Genomic DNA, 9066 nt, shown 5'->3' with positions numbered 1-9066 from the left:
GGAGCTGTAGTTCCGGAAGCGGCCGGAGGCGTGTCGGTGAACAGGAAGCCGCGGCGGTTGGAACATAAATAAACTACATCTACCATGAAGCCGCCGGGCGGCGACGCAGGAGTCGCATGACCGAGAAACGGACGGGCTCGAATAGCGCGGTGACAGCTGGGCGGTTCGGTTCTGGACGTTCTCCAACTTTAAAGCTGCGGGTTTGTGGATGTTTTTAGCGCAGAGTACATTACGTGTTTTATAGGCGTCATAACCTTTCAGGGGAAGCTGGGCTCATGGCCGAGAGCCCTGCTGTAAAGTGTGTATTACATTTTAATTAAGCTTTAAAAAACATCTTATTTTCAGTCTGGATTCAGGCCACACCACAGCACTGAGACGCTCTAGTTAAGATAACTAATGATCTTCTTCTTGCCTCTGACCAAGGCTACATATCTCTCTTAGTGCTACTTGACCTCAGCGCGGCTTTTGATACAATAGACCACAATATTCTCCTAGAAAGGTTAGAAAACATGGTTGGAGTCACAGGGACGGCCCTATCATGGTTCAGATCTTACCTATCAGAACGTTATCAGTTTGTTAGGGTAAACAATTTATCTTCCAATTATTCAAAAGTGAGATTTGGAGTTCCTCAGGGCTCTATATTAGGACCATTATTATTTACACTATACATGTTACCGTTAGGCACAGTTATAAGTAATCATGGCGTAAACTTTCATTGTTATGCAGACGATACTCAACTGTACATATCAGCCAAGCCTGATGACCAACACAGGTTAAAGAAAATAGAGGACTGTGTAAAAGACGTGAAAGGCTGGATGTTACGCAACTCCCTCCTATTAAACAGTAACAAAACAGAGGTTCTCCTTCTGGGTCCAAAATTAGCAAGAAGTAAATTACCAGATTTAATCTTAAATCTCGCCGACTTTCCAGCCGCACCTGGATCAGCAGCTAAAAATCTCGGCGTTATAATAGATTCAGATTTATCATTCGATCAACACACAGGCGGCATCACTAGGACAGCTTTTCTACATCTTCACAACATCGCCAAGATCAGAAATGCCCTGTCCCTGCGTGATGCAGAAACACTAGTATACGCCTTTATTACTTCCAGGCTAGACTACTGTAACGCGCTACTGTCAGGATGTACGAGCAGGAATTTAAACAAACTCCAACTAGTCCAAAACGCCGCAGCCAGGGTCCTCACTAAAACTAGAACATCTGATCATATCAGTCCAGCGCTATCATCACTTCATTGGCTGCCTGTTAAATTCCGTATTGATTATAAAATCCTTTTATTGACTTATAAAGCCCTACATGGTCTCGCTCCTGAGTACCTGCAAGACCTTATTTCCCATTATGAGCCATCACGACCACTCAGATCCCAGAGCGCTGGCTTATTAATAGTCCCCAGAATTCCTAAGGCTGCAGCTGGGGGAAGAGCTTTTTCTTATAAAGCCCCCAAACTCTGGAATGATCTTCCAGAAACTGTTCGGGACTCAGACTCAGTCTCAATCTTTAAGACTAGGCTGAAAACTCACTTGTTCAGTTTAGCTTTTGGTAGCTAATGTTCCCCCTAGATAAAGGCAGCAGATCCAGGGGTCCATGGACACAGGGAATTATAGTAAACTGAGACGCTGGTGCTGTCGTCCCGCTGCTCGCACGTGGTCACTCAGGTTTGTGGACGGTGGAGCGGAGGGATGCCAGACTGTCTCAGAGTGCTGCCGTGTCTGTGTGTCCTTCTGGTTCTCTCCTGTTAGTTAAGCTGTCATAGTCAGATCTGCCGGAGTCGTTAGCCACACTCTGGAAATGTTCACATTCCCTGTTTATGTACAAACGGATAGAATAAAACTAATTCCCTCTCCCTGCTTTCTTTCCGAGTATACAACCACCCACATGTCCGGCCGGACACTGAAGGATGACTGACTGTTGAGCCCTCCTGCTACCTGCTTCAGACCAGGTGCCCACGCCCCAGCTGCCACCACCTGCCTTGGACGAGCTGCCCACCCTACGCTGATGTTCTCATAGACTCCCAGCTATTACTAATACCAATATTACTGCTATTAATATTAGTCGTATAATCACTTGTAGGTAGTCTGACCAGAGGAGGACGGGTCCCCCCTGGTGAGCCTGGTTCCTCCCAAGGTTTCTTCCTCAGCTCTGAGGGAGTTTTTTCCTTGCCACTGTTGCCCCTGGCTTGCCCAACGGGGGGGGGGGGGGGGGGGGTTGTACATTCTTACAGTCCTGTTAAAACTCTGTCTTTTACGAAATTCTGTAAAGCTGCTTTGTGACAACATAAAAATTGTAAAAAGCACTACAAATAAATTGGATTTGATATTTATGTGAACAGATCACTGTAGTCGCATAGTCCTCCTGTAGTCTTCCTGTAGTCGCATAGTCCTCCTGTAGTCTTCCTGTAGCTGCGTAGTCCTCCTGTAGTCCTCCTGTAGCTGCGTAGTCCTCCTGTAGCTGCGTAGTCCTCCTGTAGCTTTGTAGTCCTCCTGTAGTCCTGTAGTCCTCCTGTAGTCGCGTAGTCCTCCTGTAGCTGCGTAGTCCTCCTGTAGCTTTGTAGTCCTCCTGTAGTCCTGTAGTCCTCCTGTAGCTGTGTAGTCCTCCTGTAGTCCTCCTGTAGCTGCATAGTCCTCCTGTAGCTGCGTAGTCCTCCTGTAGCTGCGTAGTCCTCCTGTAGTCGCGTAGTCCTCCTGTAGCTGCGTAGTCCTCCTGTAGCTGCGTAGTCCTCCTGTAGTCGAGTAGTCCTCCTGTAGCTGCGTAGTCCTCCTGTAGTCGAGTAGTCCTCCTGTAGCTGCGCAGTCCTGCTGTAGTCCTGTAGTCCTCCTGTAGCTGCGTAGTCCTCCTGTAGTCGAGTAGTCCTCCTGTAGCTGCGTAGTCCTCCTGTAGCTGTTTAGTTCTCCTGTAGTCGTGTAGTCCTCCTGTAGCTGCGTAGTCCTCCTGTAGTCGCGTAGTCCTCCTGTAGCTGCGTAGTTCTCCTGTAGTAGCATAGTCCTGTAGTCGTGTAGTCCTCCTGTAGCTGCGTAGTCCTCCTGTAGTCGTGTAGTCCTCCTGTAGCTGCGTAGTCCTCCTGTAGTCATGTAGTCCTCCTGTGGCTGCGTAGTCCTCCTGTAGTCGTGTAGTCCTCCTGTAGCTGCGTAGTCCTCCTGTAGTCGCGTAGTCCTCCTGTAGTCAGGTAGTCCTGTAGTCGTGTAGTCCTCCTGTAGCTGCGTAGTCCTCCTGTAGTCGTGTAGTCCTCCTGTACCTGTGTAGTCCTCCTGTAGCTGCGTAGTCCTCCTGTAGCTGTGTAGTCCTCCTGTAGTCGCGTAGTCCTCTTGTAGTCGTGTAGTCCTCTTGTAGTCGCATAGTCCTCCTGTAGTCGTGTAGTCCTCCTGTAGCTGCGTAGTCCTCCTGTAGTCATGTAGTCCTCCTGTGGCTGCGTAGTCCTCCTGTAGTCGTGTAGTCCTCCTGTAGCTGCGTAGTCCTCCTGTAGTCGCGTAGTCCTCCTGTAGTCAGGTAGTCCTGTAGTCGTGTATTCCTCCTGTAGCTGCGTAGTCCTCCTGTAGTCGTGTAGTCCTCCTGTACCTGTGTAGTCCTCCTGTAGCTGCGTAGTCCTCTTGTAGCTGTGTAGTCCTCCTGTAGTCGCGTAGTCCTCTTGTAGTCGTGTAGTCCTCTTGTAGTCGCATAGTCCTCCTGTAGTCACGTAGTCCTTCTGTAGCTGCGTAGTCCTCCTGTTGCTGCGTAGTCTTCCTGTAGTTGCGTAGTCCTCTTGTAGTCGCATAGTCCTCCTGTAGTCACGTAGTCCTTCTGTAGCTGCGTAGTCCTCCTGTAGTCACGTAGTCCTCCTGTAGTCGCATAGTCCTCTTGTAGTCGCATAGTCCTCCTGTAGTCACGTAGTTCTTCTGTAGCTGCGTAGTCCTCCTGTAGCTGCGCAGTCCTGTAGTCGTGTAGTCCTGCTGTAGTCGTGTAGTCCTCCTATACCTGTGTAGTCCTCCTGTACCTGTGCAGTCCTCCTGTAGCTGCGTAGTCCTCCTGTAGCTGCGTAGTCCTCCTGTAGTCACGTAGTCCTCTTGTAGTTGCATAGTCCTCCTGGAGTCGCGTAGTCCTTCTGTAGCTGCGTACTCCTCCTGTAGCTGCGTAGTCTCTTGTAGTCGCATAGTCCTCCTGTAGTCACGTAGTCCTTCTGTAGCTGCGTAGTTCTCCTGTAGTCGTGTAGTCCTGTAGTCGTGTAGTCCTCCTGTAGTCGTGTAGTCCTCCTATACCTGTGTAGTCCTCCTGTAGCTGCGTAGTCCTCCTGTAGTCACCTGGTCCTCTTGTAGTTGCATAGTCCTCCTGGAGTCGCGTAGTCCTTCTGTAGCTGCGTACTCCTCCTGTAGCTGCGTAGTCCTCCTGTAGTCGCGTAGTCCTTCTGTAGCTGCGTAGTTCTCCTGTAGTCGCATAGTCCTGTAGTTGTGTAGTCCTCCTGTAGCTGCGTAGTCCTCCTGTAGTCGTGTAGTCCTCCTGTAGCTGCGTAGTCCTCCTGTAGTTGCGTAGTCCTGTAACTGCGTAGTTCTCCTGTAGTCACGTAGTCCTGTAGTCGTGTAGTCCTCCTGTAGCTGCGTAGTCCTCCTGTAGCTGCGTAGTCCTGCTGTAGTCACATAGTCCTCTTGTAGCCGTATAGTCATCCTGTAGTCTTCCTGTAGTCACGTAGTCCTCCTGTAGTTGTGTAGTCCTCCTGTAGTCGTATAGTCCTCCCATAGTCCTTCTGTAGTTGTGTAATCCTCCCGTAGTCACATAGTCCTCCTGTAGTCGTGTAGTCGGCCTGTAGTTGCATAGTCCTCCTGTAGTTGTGTAGTCCTCCCATAGTCGCGTAGTCCTCCCGTAGTCGCATAGTCCTTCTGTAGTCGTGTAGTCCTCCCGTAGTCGCGTAGTCCTTCTGTAGTCGTGTAGTCCTCCCATAGTCGTGTAGTCCTTCTGTAGTCGCAAAGTGCTCCTGTAGTCCTCCTGTAGTCTCGTAGTCCTCCCATAGTCCTGTAGTCCTCCCGTAGTCGTGTAGTCCTCCTGTAGTCGCGTAGTCCTCCCGTAGTTGCGTAGTCCTTCTGTAGTCATGTAGTCCTCCCGTAGTCGTGTAGTCCTCCTGTAGTCACATAGTCCTCCTGTAGTTCTCCTGTAGTCCTTCCGTAGTCCTCCTGTAGTTGCGTAGTCCTCCTGTAGTCCTCCTGTAGTTGCGTAGTCCTCCTGTAGTCCTCCTGTAGTCCTCCCGTAGTCCTCCTGTAGCCAAATCCAGTTTGCTGCTGAATCCTTGGTATGAATGGAGAGAAAAGAGTGAGTTATGTTTGGATTTGTTTACGATTTAATTGGTTAAACATGCAACTGTGTAAAAGCAGATTTTCTAATGAATTAGGAAATTAAATAAAGCGTAGATCCTGAGCTTAAACGCCTGCATACACTTATTCTGGTTGTCCATTAAGCAGTAAGAGCAAATAGCCGCAGTAATATTACAGTAGTGTATTTAACTGCTCAGTTTACATGTCTCAGTGTGACCAGAGCCGGGTTATGAGGAGTCTGGCCACTTCTTATACCCCTTGTTATATCAGAAACAGGCACCCGTGAGCGAGTCCTCAGTGAATGGGAGTGAATGGAGCTCAATGGCTAAAAACAAAAAGTTAAAATAGTTTCTAATCAAACAACCCAGAACTTTCCTTTAGTTTCAGACGGCAGGAGGACGAGTTTCACTACAACACCAGAGAAAACTCACCTGTGTGTTTCCTTTATTCTACAGTAAACAGGTTTCGGGCAGCAGGGGGCGGGGCTAAGGTGGGCTGTGCTGGTTCTCTGATGAGCTGTGCTACCTCATCGAATTGTTCTACCGTAGCGCGTTTTTACAGGTAAACCTGTGAATAAAACCTCGGGGTGGGATATTTTGATAGACTGAAACTCCTTATCAAGAATTCTACCAGCAACTGCGAGGCTGAGTTTAGCTTCTTTTTCCGCAGCTTCTTGTTTGAATGTTCCAGTTCCACCTTAAATGGTGCAGCAGCTGCGACTCCATTAACCATCGCAAACATTAGCAAACGCGACAAAATGCCGACCCGTCGGTGTGAAACAGCAAAAATAAGTTGATGTCACTCAAACAGAGAAACCTCCTCATATCAGGCCTTTCCACCCTCCATGAAGTTACCGTTCAGAACGTGACTGCTGTACCATGTAAGGTGGAAAAGCTGCTGAATGTCCTGAGAAAAATGTTACCAGCATTAAAATAATACTGAGGATATTTTTATAGCCTAAATTGGTTTATCAGGGTGAGCAGTGACCAGCCTGAGTGCGGGAACGTCTGTAGAGCTGTTCAAATCAAGCTAAAAGGAAAGATCTATTGTGTTTCAGTGAGAATCAGACAAAGAACAAATGAAGCTATGGGGCTGATTTTCAGGGGTTGGTCTAGAACCCTTAGTTCCAGTGAAGGGAATCTTAAAGCTCCAACACCAAGACATTCTGGACAATTCTGTGCTTCCAACTTTATGGAACAGTTTGGGGAAGAACCTGTTCTGTTCCAGCCTGACTGAGCCCCAGTGACCAAAGCAGCTCCATAAAGGCTGGACTGGGAGAGTTTGGTGTGGAAGAACTTGGCTGACCTCCTGACCTCAACCCCATCACACACCTTTGGGATGAACTAGAATGGAGCAGAAATTCTCACAGACACTCCAATATCTTGTAGAAGCTTCTCAGAGGAGTGGAAGCTGTTAGAGCTGCAAAGGGGGACCAACTTTAGAATGGGAGTCATAAAAGCTCCTGTGGGTGTGATGTGGTGGTATCCCAATACTTTCGTCCATGTAGTGTAACTACAGATAATACTGGACCTCGTTGAGGAGGAAACACAGTCGAACAAACACGCATCACTATTGACTGTCTTAATATTATTTGTATCTGTCCTAATATTAAGGGTTTAGTTTGTCAGATATCCTGTTACTGGCAGGATAAACAGCCGGCAAAGCTGTTATCACAGTGCTGTATTTCACATTGCACTATATTTTACTGCTAAACTACTTCAAAACTACGATGTTAAAGAGAAAATATGAGTTCAATGAGTTCCATATAGTGACCATATGGGGGGGGTCACTATCATGTGGGTCAAAGGCAACATATGGTATAAGGTGAGGAGGATATTGATTAATCTTAGTTAATGTTTTGAATTCCAGCTGAATTCTTTATTCATGGTGTAGATGTTTCAGCGTGAACTGGTTCTCGGCTGAGATTCTTCACGTTCAGGGTTTAAATGGTTTGCTGTGCATCAGTTCATCGACCTCTTTGGTTTCTCGTGTGTTCAGTGCTGTAACTGATCGTTGTTTGTTTATTGTGTTGTGTTAATCACTCTGCTTGTTTATGTTTATCTCTGAATAAACTGGTACCGGTTTCACAGAACCGCTCTATGTTACTTTCACAGTGAATCTGATGTTTAATTTATCTCGTGTTATAAAAACCCTGAAATACGCAGTCGAGGTCGACCATCAACTGTCGTACCTGTTTCCAGGCAACCCGAGCTGCTGTTGGGTGATAGCGGTGTTGTCTGTCTCCATGGTAACCGCAGTGGGCGGGTGTCAGTGGTACAGCAGTGGGTGAAGACGGCTCGCCGTTTGGTCGACGGGCTGCGACTCAGAGCCACGTGACCCGTTGTTGATGCTGACGGGCTGTTGCCATGGCGACAGCCTCTCTGTTACTCCGCTGATGACGCTGAGCATTGCAGAATAGGCGAACTGAAAGTATTACCTCACCGGAAATGACGCAGATGATGAGAGCCGCTTCACATGTTGTGGAACGTGTTGTGAGCAGCAGTGTGAAGTTCAAACACACAGCTGCGCCAAAAGTGTCTGGACATCGCCTTCATATTTAATGGTGTTTTAGGTTTGTTTTGTTAGAAAACTGAACACCAGTCCCAGATACTTTATTTATTTTAAGGTTTCTTTAAGTTTATCTGTCTATCTGTCTGTCTCTCTCTCTATCTGTCTGCCTGTCTTCTGTCTGTCTGTCTGCTGTCTGTCTGCCTGCCTCTCTGCCTGTCTGTCTTCTGTCTGTCTGCCTGCCTGCCTCTGTGTCTGTATGTCTGTCTGCCTGTCTGCCTCTCTGTCTGTGTGTCTGTCTGTCTGTCTGCCTCTCTGTCTGTCTGTCTGTCTGTCTGCCTGCCTGTTTTCTGTCTGTCTGTCTGCTGTCTGTCTGTCTGCCTGCCTCTCTGTCTGTTTGTCTGTCTGTCTGCCTGCCTCTCTGTCTGTCTGTCTGCCTGCCTGCCTCTCTGTCTGTCTGTCTGTCTGCCTGCCTGCCTCTCTGTCTGTCTGTCTGTCTGCCTGCCTGCCTCTCTGTCTTCTGTCTGTCTGTCAGTCTGTCTGTCTGCCTGCCTGCCTCTCTGTTTGTCTGCCTGTCTGTCTGTCTGTCTGCCTGCCTGCCTCTCTGTCTGTCTGCCTCTCTATCTGTCTGTCTGTCTGCCTGCCTCTCTGTTTGTCTGTCTGTCTGCCTGCCTGCCTCTCTGTCTGTCTGTCTGCCTCTCTGTCTGTCTGTCTGCTGTCTGTCTGTCTGCCTGCCTGCCTCTCTGTCTGTCTGCCTGCCTCTCTGTCTGTCTGTCTGCCTCTCTGTCTGTGTGTCTGTCTGTCTGCCTGCCTGCCTCTCTGTATGTCTGTCTGTCTGCCTCTCTGTCTGCCTGCCTGCCTCTCTGTATGTCTGTCTGTCTGTCTGTCTGCAGTTGGAGCGCCAGGGAACGAGTTCAGCTCTGCGGCGACTCTTCACCCAGTTCCCCTCCGAGTCTCTGGCGCTCTGCGCATGCGCGGCAGCTCCGCTGGGCCGAGGCGCTTCCGAAGTTGAGCGGAGACTTTCTCTCCGCCCAGCTCGCGGAAAAACAGCGGAGCGCGCGCTGCGGGAGAACATGTAGAGAGACAGTCAGAGAGACAGACAGAGAGACAGAGAGACAGTCAGAGAGAAGAGGGAAGGAGAAGCGGAGCGCGCGAGCTGCACGAGGCCCGGAGAGCGGCTGAGCGCGTGATCTGGACGGAAGCAGATTAAAGGTAGGAGAGATGAAAACGACTCGCCGAGAAAGTTCAACCCGGATAAACGCGCTGA

General features: G+C 49.0%; 1 protein-coding gene across 2 annotated transcripts in view; it reads left to right on the top strand.

The window, feature by feature from the left end:
• The first annotated feature begins 8764 nt into the window (after window positions 1-8764).
• Window positions 8765-9066, top strand: part of nek6 (NIMA-related kinase 6) — a 20327-nt gene continuing 20025 nt past the window's right edge. Inside the window, exon 1 of one of the 2 annotated variants that reach the window (XM_037545652.1) lies at window positions 8765-9011. The gene's annotated coding sequence lies outside the window, so the exon portion shown is untranslated. The remainder of the gene's footprint in view (window positions 9012-9066) is intronic. The other variant, XM_037545651.1, reaches the window with a different exon arrangement.

Source organism: Pygocentrus nattereri, chromosome 16 (genome assembly GCF_015220715.1).
Source record: "Pygocentrus nattereri isolate fPygNat1 chromosome 16, fPygNat1.pri, whole genome shotgun sequence".
NCBI lineage: Eukaryota > Metazoa > Chordata > Actinopteri > Characiformes > Serrasalmidae > Pygocentrus > Pygocentrus nattereri.
Note: the sequence above shows the minus strand (reverse complement) of the source record. Positions and strands in the feature narration are given on the sequence as shown.